Raw genomic sequence first — 20,310 nt, forward strand, 5'->3', positions numbered from 1 at the left:
CACATACTCACTCTCTTATACAATCACTGACACAAGCACACACTCATTCATATAGCCACTCTCACAATCACTAACACATACAGGGCCATATGTAGGTGGCCAAATACCGATCGGTAACACCGAAAAAGGGTTATTTTCGGTGTTACCGACAAATATTTAGCCATGTGAGATGTACGTAATACCGAATTGATTCGATAATAACGAATCGGTAAAAAACAAAAGTTACCGACTTGAAATTACCGAAACAATGAATACCGGATCGGTATAAACGATTCGGTAAAAACCCAAAAATGCTATGTAGCAAACCTCGGTAATACCGAATTTGACCAAAATCGGTAATAACGAATCGGTATTTAGCACGTTTCAGGAGCATGTGGTAATCAGGAGCAGTCTATATAAACAGACCCAAAATGCATCAGTGTGAACACAATGGCAGGCCTTTATCTCATTGCAAGGCGGCTACGCCTGAGAGCAGCAGGAATGAGGATCTGGCGGGTGTACAGATTACGCATCACTTTGTTCCAATTGACAGACCCAGAAATACATGAGAGATACAGATTGCACCCAGACACCATCCTGGAGCTAATACGGGACCTAAGACCCTATCTGGAGCATCAGACGCCAAGGGCCTACGCAATCCCCACCCATGTCCAGGTACTCTGCTGCCTGCACCTCCTTGCATCAGGAAGTTTCCAGGGTGTGATAGCAGCAGTGGGTGGAGTGTCACAGAGCTGTTTATCCCGTTTCTTCAACACCTTCCTGGACGCCATGATGGACAGAATGGAACATTACATTTCCTTCCCCAGTACACAGGCGGAGCTGCAGAGAACCAAGCTGGAGTTCTATCAAATTGCCCATTTCCCCCATGTGATCGGCTGCATCGATGGGACCCATATTCCCATCTGCCCACCTGCAGCAAGTGAATACATTTACAGAAACCGCAAATCCACCCACTCAATCAATGTGCAGGTGATCTGCAATGCCAAACATATTATAACAGACATCGTGGCAAAATACCCCGGGAGTAGCCACGATGCTTACATCTTCAGGAACAGTGGCATACATACACGTCTGCTTGCTGGTGAATTTGCCGACGGATACATACTAGGTAAGTAAATGTCACACACCCAGATGTACACCCTGGCACAAGCTGTTGGTCACACCAATCAATGCCACTTACTTCTGTTCATAGGTGACAGCGCATATGCCCTCCGGCCGTATCTACTCACACCATATCTGAACCCAACCACCCGAAGGGAGAGGAGATACAATGTGGCACATAGGAGCACACGCAACGTGGTGGAGCGCACTTTTGGTTTGCTCAAAAGCAGATTCTGTTGCCTCCACAAAACAGGAGGTGCGCGTCTGTACAGCCCCATCAAATGTTGCAAGATAATCGCTACGTGTGCAATGCTACACAATCTGGCCACTAAAAAAGGAACAGCAGTGGAACTAACTGAGTCAGAGGACGAGGACGAGGACAACCCTCAGCCAGAGCCCAGCACAGCTGGTGCTGCTATTGAACATGATGGGAGACAGAGACGGGCAGAGATTACTTCAAACTATTTCTGACTGAGTAACGACACTGAGCCATTTCAAATTACATGTAGAGGTGTTTATTTGGCACACCTCCAGCATTGTGAGCATTGTCCAATTGGACATGGGTTACATCACCCATCACATGCATGCAGACAGCCATTGCCCTTCACTTCTTGCGTCCCCGTGCTGCACGTGCACGTTCCCCATCGACACTGTCTTGTGAGTTGGACTGTTCCTGTGCTGGGACATTTCGTCCACTACGCCTCCTGCACTCGGTGGGTGAGGGTGTAATGCTACCACGGCTGGTAGCCTCCTCACTGTCCCCCCCCCCCCTCCAAATTGGAGGCCTTGGCATTCTGCATGAGCTCTAGCACTGAGGTCATGGACACCATCCCCCTGGCCACATCCCTGCTGCAATGCGCCATCTCCTCCTGCATGGCGATGGACCGGCAACACATCAGTGATGTCGTAGTGGCCAGCCGGTTCACCGACTTGGTATAGTCCTGGAGTCTCAGTCTCTCCCGGCGCCTGCCAACACGGTCCTGCTCCAGCTGGCTGCAGAGGTTGTCCACTGAGCTAGCTACCCTCTCCATCCCTGCAGACAATTCTCCCCCATGGCACTGATGCCCTTCTCCATCTTATGCATATGTCTGTTAATATTTGCCACCTCCCTGTGAATTGACTTCATCTCCCTCCATTGCAGGCGCTGGACCTTCAGCATGTTGCCTTCCAGTCCAGCAAACACACTGTCACCCTGCTCAGATGCCAGTGGATTGTCCGGCCTTGCCCTGCGGCGTCGTGATGAGATGTGGGCGCCCTCGGATGCAGAACCAGCCCGCTCCCTGTTGGACCTATCTCCGATAGGACTTTGTTCGCCCTGTCTGCCCTCCTCCTCCGATTCCCCCATCTGCTGGAGGGTGATCACGGCATGCCTCCTGCCTGACTGTGGTGGTGGTGGTGGTGGTGGTGAACGTCGCAGTGGTGACTGAGTGAGAGGGGATTGCGGCCCTCCCTGGCGCTGTGGTGATGGCTGTGGTGGAGGATTGGCTGGCTGCTATGGCGCAGAGCTGGTGTTCCCTGCAGGCATGCTGTCTTCATCCTGTTGCGTCCCCTCTGGCCTGGCTGACCTGCCTCTGCTGCCCTCAGCTGCACTGCGAGATGACTGGCCTGTAATGACACAAATGTAAATATACTCAATGCTCTGTCTGCAATGCCATTGCATTAAAGTACATGCCAACAGTGCAAAGTGGTTGTCCTGACCTATCCAATTCTTTTACCATGCTATTGTGTTAGCTGCCCTGACAGTCCTGATCATGAGTTCACACTGACTACATCACCCAGAATGCATTGCAGGTAACCAGTAAGACATGGTGTGGAGTGGGAGCACTTTTACCACCATGGGGGTTGGGGTTGGGGAGGGGGTAGGGCAGCATGCTGGGCATGCTTCTTACCTTGTTTTCTAGCTGCTCTGGCGGAGCTGTCTGCGTCTCCCACGCCACTCACACTCTCCCGCTGGATGGTGGACTCCACCATCTGTTCCAGTGGTGTTGGTACTGGGGCTCGATTTTTTTCCTCCTCCAGTTTTCCCTGCCAGCCTATGTCTCTCAGCCATCCTCAGTTTTGCTGTTTTTCTGAGGTCGTGCCACCTCTTTCTGATGTCCTCTATGGTGCGCAGGGTCACACCTATGGCATTGATCTTGTCCCGAATGCCACTCCATATTTGCCTCTACTGTGCCTCTGGCACTTGGTGGGTTCTGGGCTCCAAACAGTTTGTGGTACTCCTGGCTGACATCCTGGATCAGGATCTCAAGCTCCTTGTCGCTGAACTTGAGTTTTCTTTTTCTTTCACCTCCCTCCTTCTCCCTGTCCTGGCTTGCCATTTCAATGCTTGTTCAGTGCTATTTTCTTCCTTTATTGTGGCTGTGTTGCTGGTGGCTCCTCAGCTCTCCTGCCTGCCTGCCTGCCTCACAGTCAGCTCCAGGCCCTGTGCACCTGGCTGGGTGTGGTAACTTCCTGTTTGGGAAGTAATTGGGTGTATCAGGATTGGCTGATTCACCAAAACGCTATTTTTTAAAATACCGATTCGGTATTTTCCGAATTCGGTAATGGATTCGGTAACACCGATTCGGTAATAGCCTTTCGGTATTTATTTTTATTACCGATCTGTTCACAATCGGTATTTAATACCGATTAGCAACAAATCGGTAATGTTTAACGAATTTTTACCTACATCGCGTTTACCTAATTCTTAATACTGATTCGGTATGATTCGGTATTAAGGATTCGGTATTCGCGATTTACCTACATATGGCCCACAATCACTTATATACTCCAACACTCACATATACTGCCTTTCACATATGCAGGTACTCACTCGCAGATGCACTCATGAACCCATACACCCAGTGATTCACCCACTCACACATCCAATGCAGGGAGTCACCCACACTTTCACCCACCCACACAGACACTCATTCACCCATACAGGTACTCAGACAACCAATCAGTAACCCATATAGACACTCATGTAGCTACTCACCAACCCAAGCAGCCACTTACACACAAACTGACAGACTAATACAGACATTCACACAGATTAGTCACTCACCCATACATTCACTGAGACACATATAATCACTCACTTATACAGTCAGTCACCCACCCACTGAATCATCCATACAGACACTCATACACCCACTCATTGTTCAATACACCTTGGTGTGTGTGTATATATATATATATATATATATATATATATATATATATATATATATACACACACACACACACACACACACACACACACACACACACACACACACACACACACACACACACACACACACACACACACACACACACACACACACACACACACACACACACACACACACTCAAATTGCCCCAAAGTTCTGAGTTGCACTCTAGGACCTGCAATGCCTCGTAGTCTCCACAGCACACAGGAGGCAGCCTGACACGTTTCGCTGTGATAGCTTTCTCAAAGGCCGTTTCCCTGCGTCACATGGCGGGATGCATCACCTCTTTTATTTCACTGCTGCCGCCTCTTGATATATATATTCCACAACGCACTTTCACCCGTCGTTGCTCCACATGTTATGGGTGCTTCCTCGGCGCGTGGTGAGATGCGCAGTTACACTCCCAACACTGGTCAGGTAATTCCAACAAACCGCTTCATTCGAGTGCACACAACAAAGGCATCCATGGGGTTTAAAGCAGTTTTTAAATTATTTTTTCGCGCTTTCTGCAGCCAGTTTGACAAACGAGTTTCAGCGTTTCCGCCTTCGTCAGTGTCAACCTGAAACTTTACTCATCTCAGTTTAAATAAATAAACACAATCACTATGTTAATCAACATAGAAAATGTCCTGTGCACTATGTACAAGTGAAAACATTGAAATCAAAAATGGACTTGACATTCTATTGTGGCGGCCATCTTAGAATGGTACATAAGATGATTATATCCAATCTCTTCATGTGTAGTGTGTTAAACATAAAAATTGCTAGGTGTAATACCCCAGAAGATCATGTTTGGCATATGGCCCTGTCTGTTTCAATGACTCATATTTAACACACTTTATGGTCCATAGTATAAGCATTTTCCAAGTGCCGCTCGCACGTCATTTTATCCATTGTTTACATCATTACCCCCTGAATGGGCAAAGAGAAATCCGCATAATTTACAGAATCATTGACTAATTGTTGCACCTTTTTAGGATACTGGGAATGGAACTAAAGGCTCGAAGTACAGGAATGGTCAGAATGGATTACATCACAATTTAACGACCTACATGAACCCACATTTCCTCTTCATTGTTCAGACCTATAGGGGCCTTTGTTTGCAGTTTGATGATGTATTTAGACTCCAGTGTACGGAGTTTTTTTTACATTGTCTCCTCCTCTATCTGATTTGACCAATTGGTCCAAGCAGAAGAAGGTTAGGAGACTACAGTTACTGCCATGCTCTTTCTCAAAATGGCGAGCCAACGGATAGACTTGGTCTTTATTTGTGATGGCTCTTTGATGTTCTAAGACTCTTAGTTTGGCAGGCTTGATTGTGCTCCCCAAGTACCGTTTCCCACACAGGCACGTTAGGCAGTTAAGTAATTTGGTAATAGGTACTCTTGTCTGCATCCCAGGTACTGCATAGGTCTTGATCTTGCTACTGTACTTACACGCCTTGCATTTCATACAAGGGAAGAATCCTGTTATCGCCTTTGCCTTCCTACTTTTGGGATTGTAGTGGCTATCAACCAATTGGTCCCTTAATGAGTTTCCTCTCCTATATGTAACCAGGGGGTTAACTGGTAGTTTCCTTCCCATTATGCTGTCAGACTTAAGCACCTTCCAATTTCTTCTTAGATTCTGATAGATCTCTGAGGATTTATCTGTGTAGTTGCTAATTAACCTAACATTGTTGTCTTCATTTTTAACTTTATCTCTCAGTAAGATGTCTCTTCCTGTTTCGTTGCATCTTTGTTCTGCTTTATCCAAAAAGCCCCTACAATATCCCCTTTTCCCGAATCTCTCTTTAGACTGGGCTATGGCCTTACTACATACTGTAGGTGTAGAGCAGTTACGCTTCATTTGCAGAAATTCTCCTACTGGAATGTTTTTCACTACTCTTTTGGGGTGACTGCTGTCAGCTTGTAGGATCGTATTTCCTGCTGTGACTTTTCGGTGTAATGATGTTTCAATTCTCTCATTTTCCATATACACCCTTAGGTCCAGATACACTACTTCCTTGGCCACTTATGCAGCCTGTAAACTTCAAGTTGAAATCATTTATATTAAGGAGTTCTATGTATCTTTCAGCCTCACCCCTTGTGCCGTGCCACACGATGAATAAATCATCTATGTATCGCGCCCATAGGGCAATATTATCCATCCATTGTTCATTCTGTCCCACCCAGGCCACGTGCTTCTCCTACCAGCCAACGAATAAATTTGCGTAGCTGGGGGCGAAGCATGTGCCCATCGTGGTGCCCTGTCTTTGTCGATACAACTGTCCTGAGAAAGTAAAAATTTTGTTAAACAGACAAAACCTAGTGAGATCCATCAACATCTGGTTTTGTTTACGAAATTTTAAAGGTCTTTTATCCAGAAAGAAGCTCATAGCATGGAGGCCCTTTTCATGGTCTATCGAAGTGTAAAGGCTTGTTATGTCCAAAGTTATTAGGAGCATTTCCGAGTCCCAGTTAGTACCTTCGATGATACGCAAAAAATCCTTTATATCCTTCAAATAGGAGTTCAAATCCTTTACCAGTGGAGATATGAAGTTATCTTTTGGAAGAGACTTGGGTCTTCCCGGGGGCCAGCTTTTACTTTTGTGCACCTTGGGCAGGTGATAGAATGTTGCCACTTCAGGATGTTCACATTTGATGAACTGCCAGTCTTCCTGATCCAAGATGCCTTCATCCCTGCATTTCAATATCATTTCGTCAAACTTCCCAATACTGTCCAGATATTCTTGTCACTTTATGGGAGTATAGTGTTCTTTATTTTTCACCAAGGTGCCCCAGAGCAAAGGAAAGGCCACTCCGCGATGATGAATACAATCCTTTATTGCACCAAATCACGCTAGCAGCCCCAGCTGATGTAAATCCCTGACGCTTTTTGTTGCACCTGCAACTTAATCATAGGGAAAGGGGGACACAGGCAAAGTCCGAAGATTACTTCAAAGTCCTTTTTACCAGCCCGGGAGCCCACTGGAGGGCTATGAATATTGAACAAAACAATGGGGTTTTATAAAAACAGTGTGGCAAAAGAAACAACCCTACTGGAAGGTAATATTTTTACTTAAAATCCCAGCATACAGCTTACTGAGAAGCAGATTCAATGTGGGTAAAAAGGACTTTAAAGTAATCTCCAGATTCTGCCTGTGTCCCCCTTTCCCTATGATTAAGTTGCAGGTGCGTCAGGGATCCACATATATATATATATATATATATATATATATATATATATATATATATATATATATATATATATATATATATATAATTACACTTTTTAGAAATACACTCTCACTGGATGATGTCATCAGTGATGTCACTTGAGATGTCATCAGTGATGTCATCGTGCTGTCGCTGACCATGTCATGAGTGATGTAATATGGGACGTCATCAGCAGTGCATTGCAGGGGCTTGAGTTATAGTTAGCTCAGCTAACTATAACAGCTGAATTTCTCTGGTTTTGTAAGAGTGAAATGTCAGCCTAGCTATAACGCCCTGCGGTCCCTGCAGGTTCCCTGCCTCCTGCGGGAGCCGGAATTGCTTTTGGGCAGAGGGTGCTGCTAACATGCAGCTCCGTCTGCCCAAAAGCAATTGTGCCTTGCTTCATGGAAGCGAGAACATTTTCCAAGCTCTCGCTTCCATGAAGCGAATCAGTGTTTGTTATGTCTTGCTCCCGCCAAGCCATAGCAAACTGCAATTTTACAGTGGTGGGCACCCCGAGACATTGCTGGAGCCGGCCCTTTGGAGTGGTGGTCCCCAGGCCCATGGAGGGCTCATGGAGGGAAGCTCTTCTCTATAACCATAGAGGTGGTGGTCCCGGGGGATGGAGGTCCGCAACGGACTCCCACATTTACCAAATTTGTGCCCCGGGGAGATGGTGGACCCTGGAGCTGCGGGGGGGAATGTGGCCCCCCACATTGAAAATAATTTTCCCCGGGGAGGTGGCGGACCCAAGGCTGCATGGAGGGGCTGCTGGAACCCCCCACGCATTATCTTAAACAGATAACAGACACAGAAACAGATAACAGACACAAAAAGACACACATTCACTGCATGGTGTCATCAGTTATGTCATGAGTAATGTCACTGACCATGTCATGAGTGATGTAATATGTGACGTCATTAGCAGTGCATTGCAGGCGCGCAAGTTATAGTGAGTCCAGCTAACTATAACGTGGGAATTTCAATGGTTTTATGTCAGTAAAATGTCCAGCTAACTATAACTGGTGTGAAACCTATGGTTTTTTCAGTGAATTTAATAGGTTTTTTAAATGCTAATTCCTAACTATAACTGGTGTGAAACCTATGATTTTTTCAGTGAATTTCATCGGTTTTATAAAATGCTAATTCCTAACTATAACTGGTGTGAAACCTTTGGTTTTTTCAGTGAATTTCAAAGGTTTTTTAATAGCAAATTTCTATAGCTATGAAATGTAATATTTTTTATAATGAATATTATAATGTATATTTATGTATTACTATTTTTTTATGTATATTGTTCATGGTTTTTTTTTTGCCCTGGAGCGCTCCCAGTGCGCGTCCCGGTGAGCGCACCGGAAAGCGCAGTCTTGCGGCGCGCCCCAGGGCGCGTACCGATGAGCGACCCGGTAGCGCTTTTGCCGCGAACGAAAACATCATCGTGACGTATCGCGTGTCCGCGTCCGCGTGATACGCACGGCGTAAGCGCACCCGGAAGCACCCGAGCGCGTACGATCGCGCTATGTAAGCGCCCCGGGGCGCGTAGCGTAAGCGCGTCGGGTCATGTGACCTGAAAATAACACTTTTCATTGGTTCAGAACAGTTTTGGTTTCCAAATGATGAAAGCCCGGTTCATGTGACCTGAAAATAACACTTTTCATTGGTTCAGAACAGTTTTGTTTTCCAAATGATGAAAGCCCCCACCTTTTTTCCTCATTCTCACATTATTCTTTGAGTGAGGAAGACCTGCTTCTATTGATAGAGAAATGGCTACAGTAGCAGCAGCAGCTGGAGCATCTGCACCACCACCACCACCACCACAAGGACCACCACAACATCACATTGGTGGTGAAGAAGAAGAGGAGGAGGAGGAGGAGGAGGAGGAGGAGAGAAGGCAGTTCCTGCCTGAAGACAATCCCCCATAAAAACCTAAGGAGCACTTTATATAGGAGGTTTTTAAAATCCCAAGGGGTGCAAAAAAAGTTAATGCTGCAAAGGTGACCTGTCTCATCTGTGGCGCTGAACTTTCCAGGGGGAACCCTGCAAAAAAATATTAATTTGGGAATCACACAATGCTTCGCCACATGCAACGAAAGCACCCCAATAACTATTCTGCAGCAGAGGTCAGAGAACTGACCAGAAACCCTCCCCAGTCTTCTCCGAGCACCTCTAAACAACCCACTCCATTGGGTCCTGAAACTAGAGAGATGGTCCCATGCATCCAACGCCAGTTTGGAGAGTACAAGATTACTTGTATATTTTGTGGGACTACCATTTCTTGTGGGGAGCAGAGCATCAAACTCATAAACCGTGCTGGAGACAACCACCGGTGCCGAAAGAAGCCTTAATTTTTTCCTGTTTTTTTCTTGCTCCAGTTGAGCTGTTTACAATTCCCTGTTTTTTGGTTGTTCCCATAAAAAATATAAAAAAATATAAAACTGTTCATAAAAGCCCAAAAAAGTATAAAATGTTCCAAAAAACAAAAAAATATAAAACAACAAAAAGAATAAAAAAAAGAATTCTTTTCTTTTTAGAACTACCTCCAATTTATAAAAAAAAGGCTACATTTCTTTAAAAGTCTGTCATTCTTTTTTCCCCATGGTACGCTCCCCGGTACGCTCCCCGGTGCGCGTACCGGGCGCTCCCCCCGCGCAAATCGATTTTTTTTTTTGTGCCCCGCGGGGCCCTTTTATGGCCCCCACATCAAACCTAGGGCGTCAGGGGGAGTCTACTCTGCCCCCTTTTGGTCATTTCCCACTTTGTTTTTGCCATCTCTTGTGTCTCGATCCTACTGAGACACAAGATGGCGGCCGCTCCGGACTGTTTGGAATGTTGATAGACACCCGAGAGCCAATCAGGTTTCCGCACGCGAGCTCTCGTAGCGCGCTGGTTCGCTCTCCGGTGCGCGTACCAGGGCGTGCTTATAGATATATATATATTTTTTAACCTAAATTACTCAAAATCCACTGGAGCAAATATCTTGAGACATAGCAAAGGCACATCGGGCTACCAGTCCCTACAATTTTGCCAAGTTTGGTGGAAATCTATTCAGCCGTTCGGGCTAAAAGTGAGGTTGACCGCCCTATGGAAATTAACATGGGGAAAACACGTTTTGAGACCTCCCTTTTATATCGGCCCCTGCTTGACGAATCCCCCCAGACTTTCAGGGAAGGACCGGAGCGCCGCGAGGCAAATTTGAGGAAATTTTCAGGCAGATTCCTCAACCGGCGCCAAAGTTATTCTCAATAGAATGTTGCGATTTCCCTATTGAAAATAATCCTAACTATAACTACCTACTGGCGACCGCCAGTAGGTAATATATATATATATATATATATATATATATATATATATATATTCCAATGCAATTCTTGACGAGTGCGCTTAAAAAAAACATCTGCACCAACGTAGTGATATTAATATTGGGTGTTTATTTTAGGCAAAAGAAACAGACGTGTTTCAATCTTGTGATCTTGATATCACACAACCCGTTTTATATATATATATTTATATATATATATATATATATATATATATATATATAGATATATATATATATATATATATGTCCTCACACGCCGGTTCCAGGTTTCCCGGCCATTGAGCGCTCGGTGTGGGTGCGATCCCTACGGCAGAACCTCGCCGTTATATATTTAACACTCCTCCGCAGTTACATGAAAGTAATGGGCGCACTCCCTCTGAGTTCCACAGTTTGATTTATTATAATCTTTTCAGCATGAAAACAACACGATCTACGCGTTTCAGTGCACCTGGTGAGCAAGGTGCCAGGTGCACTGAAACGCGTAGATCGTGTTGTTTTCATGCTGAAAAGATTATAATAAATCAAACTGTGGAACTCAGAGGGAGTGCGCCCATTACTTTCGTGTAACTGCGGAGGAGTGTTAAATATATATATATGTATACACATATATACACATATACATATACATACACATATATATATATAACTAAAAAACAAAAACAAAACAAAGGTCACAGGGACGTTATAGTTAGGGTCCTATTTTACTCGTACAAAACCAGAGATATTCAGTTACCCGAGTTAACGAGTATAATGCAATAGCATATTCTATACTTTCAGACAAGGAAAGAAAATCATAAAAACAATACAAAGATTTAAAAAAAAGAATCAGCTAACTATAAATAGTGCGATTAGTAAAATAATAGATTTGATGTATTAAGATTACATTCATATAAATCACCCTTATTTATTTATCCTAAGGGCACTAAAATATGATAAAAACTATTAGATAAAAGCAGCTTTCACTCGCCCTTGGCCACCACAAATACAAACAGCGGTCTGGAATCTGATTTTAATATTCACAAGGAGTTAACCAGTTAGATCTTGGTGTTGCATATATCGGGTAGGCAAGCATTACATGGACTAGTGATTCCTTGGGGGTTTTACAGCCAGGGCAGTATCGGTATGGCAATGAATTGCTGTTCCATTTGCCTATAAAGACATTCAGGGGCAAAGTGCAAACCTAAACTGCATATATAGTTTCCTGTTCTTTGGTTATTCTATAAAATCTAAATAACCCTCTAGGGACCTGTCTAATTTATGGGCTATGAATTCCTAGGTAAGCTTCCCTCAGTGCCCACTACTTAGCTCACCTTGTAGTACCCAGTCACGTAATTCAACTTGCTTTATCCGAGGTAGCAAAGAGGGATCGTTTTCTTCCCGAATATCCCCTAGCCCAATATAAAAAAAAAGACTCTTCACATTTCTTTGCCAGCTAACTTTTTTAAATCTATCCAAGCAGCTTACTTCCTCCAGGGCATAAGCGTATGGGAAAAATTCAGGTGTAGACTTGATCCTTTACCAAAACAACAAAGGGACGGAGCTTAGCTTTAGCAGCAATAGAATGCCTTCCATATCCATCATAAGGGGATGGAGTGGGTTGCTCTGGGGCAACATCCCTAGGCTCCTTAGGAATTTATGTTCCGAACTGGTGAGCTCTTCCATTCAGACGAAACCCCACAATTCTGACCCATACAGGGCAGAGCTCACTACTTTAAGATTGTACACATGCAGGGCAGCCTTGACCGGCTTACTGAATGAAGATCGATGTTCTTTCCCCAGGGCCCCAACCGATTGCTAATGTTTCAAGGTCATTTTGGATACATGAGGTTTCCAAGACATGTCCTTAAATAACTTTATACGTAATAGTTAGGTTCTGAAACTCTCAAGCTGTATGCCTCTAAGGTAGGGCCGGCCCTTGTATGTTTTATGGGGGTTTAATGTCATAAATGTAGCCTTTGTTGTGTTTTTCACTGATCCCCTTGTGTCACATAAATCTTTAAATCAACCAAGGAGCTGCTGGAACCGCCCGCAGGGTTTTAGACACCAATAGAGTGTCATCCGCAAAGAGAAGTGTCACTATTTTCTCCCCTCCTAAAGAGGGGGCATCTGCCAGTTCCATTGATCGAAATTGCACAACACTATTCATAAAAAGGGAAAAAAGTATGGGTGCCAGTACGCACCCTTGGCGTACTACCCTGCTGACAGGAATCGGAGCAGTGAGTTGCCCCTTGGGGACCCCACCATACCCTAGCAAAATTGTCTTCATGAAGGCGAATTGCCGGGGTTAAAACTTCATTTGGCAGTCCCATGTCTGTTTGTCACAATTTCTGTCTAGGAACTAGGTCAAAGGCTGTCATTAAATCTATAAAAGCAACGTATAGACTGCCCTTTACAATGATCACTATTTTCCAATATAGTAAAAGAAAACGAAACACCTGAACAATTGTCCCATTTTTCTCTCTGAAACCCACTTGGTAGGGAGTTACAATTTCATTATCTTTCGCCCATTTCTGGATCTTGTGCAAAAGCGCCTGACTAAACACTTTTTGAATTGAGTCAATTAGATTAATTGGCCTGTAGTTACAGGATTGATCCCTGTCACCTTCCTTAAATAGTGGCACAACTTGAGCCCCCCCCTCCATGACCTTGGAAATGGGGGGTTCATCAATATGGAGGGATGAGGAAATATTGTGTCCGTTTCTTTCCCCTGAATAATAGTCGAAGTTTATCAAAAATGAAAAAGGACACTTGTTACACCTTACAACCTTAGGTTTAAGGAAGAAGAGTACCCTCAAAAACTCAATGCAATTCGGAGTGCGGTATATATCTTTCATCCGCCCCGCATTGTAGTTATGGCAGTTATCATTGGGATTTCTTCTGTGCGTTAACTGCCAGCCTCAAACCGGAGGCACCTCTGGGTTATTTGGTGCAGTGTCCAGAGATATGAGGGTTTCCCCACTCACACAGTGCAAAAAAGGAAAAAAGAAAAAGAAACGTGATGTGCATAGAATTGTTTTTAAAAATGGGAAAGTAACCCCAAGGATTTATTGAGGGGTATGTTTCCACTTAGTTTTAAAAAACATGGTACTTAATGTAGACCGAGTTACTAGGTCTATAAGTATTAAAGTTGTTGTGGATTCGTCGACATGTTTCAGCTCCTTGGGCCCTAGGGGTCTGTGGAGCTTTCGTCAGGACTTACCAAAAACATAAAAAGTATACTCACACTATTTGTGCAGTATCGGTTTTGTATTTTCAAGGTCTAGACATTTTGTCCGATTTCTGAAAAAGAATTGCATGTTAGTACAGAAATACAGACTTTTTGTTCAAAGGTCAATTTCTTCACACTGGGGGAAAATTAATAGACATTGTCCTATTATGGAACAAAGTTGAGTAGTACTCTATTTTGCAAATCAGAGTGTGGGAGGGAACGGGAGGTTTTTTTTGGGTTCAGTTGTTGCAAATGCAGGGAGATTTTATGAAGGTTTCTAATTTGCTGTGCAAGTGTTGTAGACTAGGTGTTTGTCATTGAGTAGAATTTTATTGAGTGCCTCGTGCGTCAAAATATTGATTGGTGCTCAACGAAGGGTTATGAGTAGACAGCTGAGTCTGTTTTTTCAAATAAAAAATTCTTACTTAGGTGAAGTAGAGTAAGAAAAGGGGCCCGTTTTTTTAAAAAAAGGTCCCGTTTATATAGAGAGGGAAAAACCACCCCTGGAACGTTAATACGCTTATATATACTGAGCATAATGCTTATAGTTCGCTTGTGGAAAGCATAGGTGGCATAGGTCACAATTGCAAAGTGCCGATTTTAAAAAAGACTGAAGGATGTAAAATTACCTCTGGGACATTAATGCGTTTCTACACAATGCCCACAGTTATGAGCATGATACAAACAAATGGCGCCGACTAATGCTCAAAGGTAGGGGACAGAAACATAAAAGGAAAAGCGTCCTACCTGTATTAGCCGAGCTTGTTGCAACAGCGGGGGAGTTCGCTTGTTGAGCGCAGAGCTATTGGGGTTGGTGAAAAAAGGGCTTCAGAAAAAGGGTCATAGGACGCAGCATCTTACCGAAAAAGTTGCAGTCTTTCTCTTTCAAGCGCCATTACCCGCGTGTGGAAAGCATCCTAACTGGTGCTGACTCTGCCCCCGGATACCAGTGGTGTTCCGGTTGCTCTGTTTTAAAGGGGCAGTGTTACGGCGGTCAACTGCATTTAAAGGAGCCTGTTTATTTCATTAAGAGATAGGCTTGGATATTTCTAAAAAATGCACTTCATAATACGAGACTTACAGTTCAATTACATCATGATTAGCTGATGTGGTAGATGTGGATAAATTATCTGTAGCTTTTTTGGTATGCAGTAAATACGGTCATTCTCGAGAAAGAGGGAAGTGAATTCACAGTGATGTGTTACTGGGTGCAGGTGGTCCATGTGCAAGATAGGTGCCATGTGATATTATTCTGCCTATGCTTTTGAGTGCGCAATCGAACCACCCACCTCTGCTCCTTTTCATAAATACAAGGTAAATTCACAATGATATGTTACTGGGTGCTGGGGGTTAACGCGCAAAATGGTGCCATGCGATGTTATCATTTAGCCCATGCTCATAAGTGCGCAATCGATCCACCCACCTCTGCTCCTTTTCATACAACACCTTTTCTGCATTATGTGACTTATCATCCAGCATCTCGATCACTGTCCAATGTATGTCATCACAGGAGTGGTTTATTTCAATAAAGTGTGAACACAGTTTGGTAGTGTTTTTCCTCGACCTGATATTACTTGTATGTTCGCTAATTCGTGTTTTGATTTTGCGACATGTCATCCCTATGTACTGTTTTTTACAGGGGCAACTCACCATGTATATGACATGGGAGGAATTACATGTAGTGTGTTGTTTTTGTGTCCATGTGAAATTTTCCGATAACTGTAGTGTTTTGGTAGCTGATGTCGTCTTACATGCTGCACACATCCCACACGGGTAATGTCCTGTTACCGGTGTCATTGTAGCATCTCTTGTTAAGGTTGTTGGTTTTTGTTTTTGGGGACGTGTATGAACCAAGGCGTCTTTTAGGTTTTTTGATCTGCGATTTGTGAATCTAGGTCTTGGCCAATCGAATTTTCCTGCGTTCAAGATGTGCCAATTTTTGTTTATAAGTTTCTGTATGGCGTACGTCGCTGGATTAAAGGTGGTCACACAGGTTGTGAGATCTGGTATTGGTTCCTTTTGGTGAGTTTGTAAAAGGCAATCTCTTTGTTGATTACTGGCTCTTTTTTTGCATTTCCTGATTGTTTTTTCAGTGTAGTCTCTATTTTTCAGTTTGGAACTAAGTTCTTCTGCTTGGATTTTATAATCTTCATTTTTGCTGCAATTTCTTTTGAGCCTTAGAAATTGGCTGTAGGGTAAGTTATCCCTAAGTGGTTTGGGGTGATAACTTTCATACGATAGCAGGCTGTTCTTAGCCGTTGGTTTCGTATAGGTCTTTGTTTGCAGTATATTGTTTTCAGTGAAGATAGTGAGATCCAGGAAGTCCAGTTTTTGATTGTTCGAGGTATATGTGAAATTGAGCCAGGGGTCCAAACTGTTAAGCCAAGCTATAAATTGAGGCAGGTCTTTTTGAGTGTCCCAAATCACAAAAATGTCATCAATGTATCTCTTCCAGTATAATATACTGGAAGAGAATGGGTTGGTTTCATTGAGGACATGTTGGGATTCAAATTGGCTGACATATAGTCCGGCCACCGAAGGCGCAAAAGCGCTGCCCATGGATGTTCCATGGACTTGAATATACAGATTGCCATCATATTCAAAGAAGTTCTCCTTTAAAGCTAATTTGCAACACTCTAGAACAAAATGTCTTGGGGTGTTGTAGTGCCATTCTTCCATATAGAGGACATCTTCTAGCATCTGCAGGGTTTCGTCCTATGGTAGGCTCGTAAACAGTGACTCGACATCTAGTCCAACCATAGTCATAGTATTTGGATCAAACGGGGTATCCATGATTTGCAACAACAGGTCCCTGGTGTCCTTTATGTAAGTTTCTGTTTTTTGTACCATTGGTTTAAGGTATTCATCGGCGAATTTGGATAGTGGCTCAAGGACCGACCCTATCCCAGAAACTATAGGTCGTCCCGGGGGCGGTGACCTATTTTTATGAGTTTTGGGGAGGGAATAAAAATATGGAATTTTTGGTTCTTTAGTTATAAGAAATTCTGCCTCCTTTTTTGAGATCCACATCTTTATCTCGGCTTCTTACACCATGATGGAAATGGTGTTTTGTAATCTTTCTGTAGGATCGATAGTAATTTTCTCATAGAATCTTGTGTCTGACAAAAGGGCTAGGCACTGTTGGTTGTAACCAGTTTTATTAAGGATTACAGTGCCTGCGCCCTTATCGGCAGGTTTGATCACGATGCCGTCGTTGTTCTGTAGTGCCTCTAGAGCCATGCGTTCTTTCTTTGTAAGGTTCTGGTAGATTCTTTTTTCACTTTTAGTTATTGTATCTACACCTTTAAGTAGAGCTTGTTCAAATGTGTGTAGTTCTGGTGGTACACTCCCTGTGGGTGGATTAAAGGTGGATTTTCTCCTTAGTAGGGTATCTCCATCATTGGGGGATTTTTCTTTTCCGGAGAAGAAGGCTTTTAATTTTTATGTTCTGCAGAACTCTGATAACTCACATTTGAGCTTAAAGGTGTCTGTAGTGGGGGTCGGTACAAATCCCAAGCCCTTGTTCAGGACAGCAATCTGCTCATCTGTCAATTCTATGTCTGAAAGATTCACAATTAGAGATTGGTCTTGCTGGTTGATGGTTGGGCAGCTGCCATGCTCCGTGTCTGCACGTTTCTCTGTTGGTCGCGCCACGTGAGTGACTTCCTTTTTCCTCTGGTTTGGTTGTGGCCCCTGGATAAAAAAGGCTGCTCTTGTTGATGTGTACCTTGTTGACCTGGCATGAGGTGATCTCCAGTGTGTTGCATCTGCTGTATCCCTTGATTGAATGGATCCATCCAACCTCCATATTGTGGGATGAATGGTGGGTAATATGGTATATTATAGTTCTGGCGGTATGGTCGTTGCCATCTATTACCCCTTCTGGGTCGTTGGTATCTGAAGTTATTTCGTCCTCTTTTAGTAGTGTTGTCCTCTGAGCTATGGGATGAGTTGATAGAGGAGTTCTTACCAATGGATTCATCATCTGAGGTCTGGTCCTGGAGATTATAGTCATCCTTAGTATAGGGATGCATCTTCTCCTGACTGAATTTTTTGAGATCTTTTCCCAATTTCTGAAGTTTACTTTGCATGATGAATTCTTTCGTTTCGTCTAGCTCTTTGTTTATTTCATCCAATCTTGTCTTGAATACTAAGGGATTAATTCCTTTCCTTAGCTCATTTTCACATTCTTGTATTTCTGCCAACAAAGCTTCTGAGAGGCGTTTAGCTGTCTTAATTATCAACACAAGGTAGTCTAGAGTACACTTCCAAGAAATAGACGACCAATCCTTGCGGAATACCAGGTCGTGTAGGAAAATTCGTGGTGCATTGCTTACCCATAGCCCCTTTGGTGCAGTTTTTGCTCTCAAATATTCGGTCATAATTATACCGTGTATGGCAGTTCGTATTTGATCTCGTTTCTTTTCTGTCAATGTTTCCCAATCGTCTGTTTTTGCCAATGCTTCAGTAAGGTCCGTATTATGTAGGAGGGGTTGTGCTGCCAAGATTTCATCTATGTCACTTGCATCAAAACCGAGTCCCGTATTGCCTTCCATGGTACCCTGATTATCAAAGAGTTGGATTCAAAAAACAGGATCCCGCAGCTGTGCGCTGCTTATATAGAGGTTCATCAATATGGAGGGATGAGGTAATATTGTGTCCGTTTCTTTCCCCTGAATAATAGTCGAAGTTTATCAAAAATGAAAAAGGACACTTGTTACACCTTACAACCTTAGGTTTAAGGAAGAAGAGTACCCTCAAAAACTCAATGCAATTCGGAGTGCAGTATATATGTTTCATCCGCCCCGCATTGTAGTTATGGCAGTTATCATTGGGATTTCTTCTGTGCGTTAACTGCCAGCCTCAAACCGGAGGCACCTCTGGGTTATTTGGTGCAGTGTCCAGAGATATGAGGGTTTCCCCACTCACACAGTGCAAAAAAGGAAAAAAGAAAAAGCAAAATTGTCTTCATGAAGGCGAATTGCCAGGGTTAAAACTTCATTTGGCAGTCCCATGTCTATTTGTCACAATTTCTGTCTAGGAACTAGGTCAAAGGCTGTCATTAAATCTATAAAAGCAACGTATAGACTGCCCTTTACAATGATCACTATTTTCCAATATAGTAAAAGAAAATGAAACACCTGAACAATTGTCCCATTTTTCTATCTGAAACCCACTTGGTAGGGAGTTACAATTTCATTATCTTTCGCCCATTTCTGGTTCTTGTGCAAAAGCGCCTGACTAAACACTTTTTGAATTGAGTCAATTAGATTAATTGGCCTGTAGTTACAGGATTGATTCCTGTCACCTTCCTTAAATAGTGGCACAACTTGAGCCCCCCCCTCCATGACCTTGGAAATGGGGGGCCATCCGCTATGGCATTAAATAGCACTAACATATAACGCGACCAGCTATGAATGTCGGAAAGGAATAGGTCTCCCGGTATATCATCGTGGCCCGGAGCTTTTAGTTTCTGCGTTGTTGTGGCAGGCAGGAAATTAGGCACAATCACTAGGCCCTGCAAACGTAATCCCAACCTCATTTGAGTTAACGTATTGACTCATCTGAGCAGGTAGCAATCACTGCAGAGACAGAAAATACCTTCAGGAAGCATTTTTCATTTTAAGCACTGCCCCTTCTGCTAACATAGCCTTCTGCCTTATAAAGTATTGCAGAAGACAAGACAACCATGCTGGCCTCTGTCCTCAAAGAAGTCATCTCTCCCTTCCACTTCCGCTAAATGTATCTATTATAGCGAGGATCAGGAGAGGTCTGCCTTGATGAAAATGCAGAATGAGCTCAGGAGCTTTGGGAGGAGATCATTGCATGACTGTCCAGCACCCTGTCTGACTCCAGTGTAATGGTAGACATCCAGTCTCAGAGTTTCGTAGGTCAAAGGGGATCAAACTGAGGGCTGAGGGTGTGGACAGAGCCAAAAGCTTGAAAGTGGTGTGATGTGGTAGAGTGAGGATAGTTACTGTCGGATCTCATGGGGTCTGGGCGTTGTATGGTCTTTTAGTGTTTGGCTCTTTCCCTTCCTTCCTTCCCCTTTTCCCCACCTCCGTCCAGAGAAAACAAGGATGTCTTTCCTTGACTTGTAGTCCACGGACTGAGCTGAGTTGTTTATGTATGTATTGCATTTCCTGGTTAAGGATAAAAGAGATAATTTAAGTTTTTTTTAAACCTTTGAAGGGTGGCTTTCAACCTTGGGTTGTGCTCATAAATGTTACAGGTTTATATCAATATGTCATCACTGATATTGAGTACACCCTCCAGACGTGTCAGGACCTC

At 43.7% G+C, this 20,310-nt stretch overlaps 1 protein-coding gene across 1 annotated transcript in view; it reads left to right on the forward strand.

The window, feature by feature from the left end:
- Positions 1–20,310, forward strand: part of PEMT (phosphatidylethanolamine N-methyltransferase) — a 1,361,155-nt gene that overhangs the window by 506,528 nt on the left and 834,317 nt on the right. The window lies entirely within an intron of this gene.

The sequence above is a fragment of the Lissotriton vulgaris genome, chromosome 10, assembly GCF_964263255.1.
Source record: "Lissotriton vulgaris chromosome 10, aLisVul1.2, whole genome shotgun sequence".
Classification (NCBI taxonomy): domain Eukaryota; kingdom Metazoa; phylum Chordata; class Amphibia; order Caudata; family Salamandridae; genus Lissotriton; species Lissotriton vulgaris.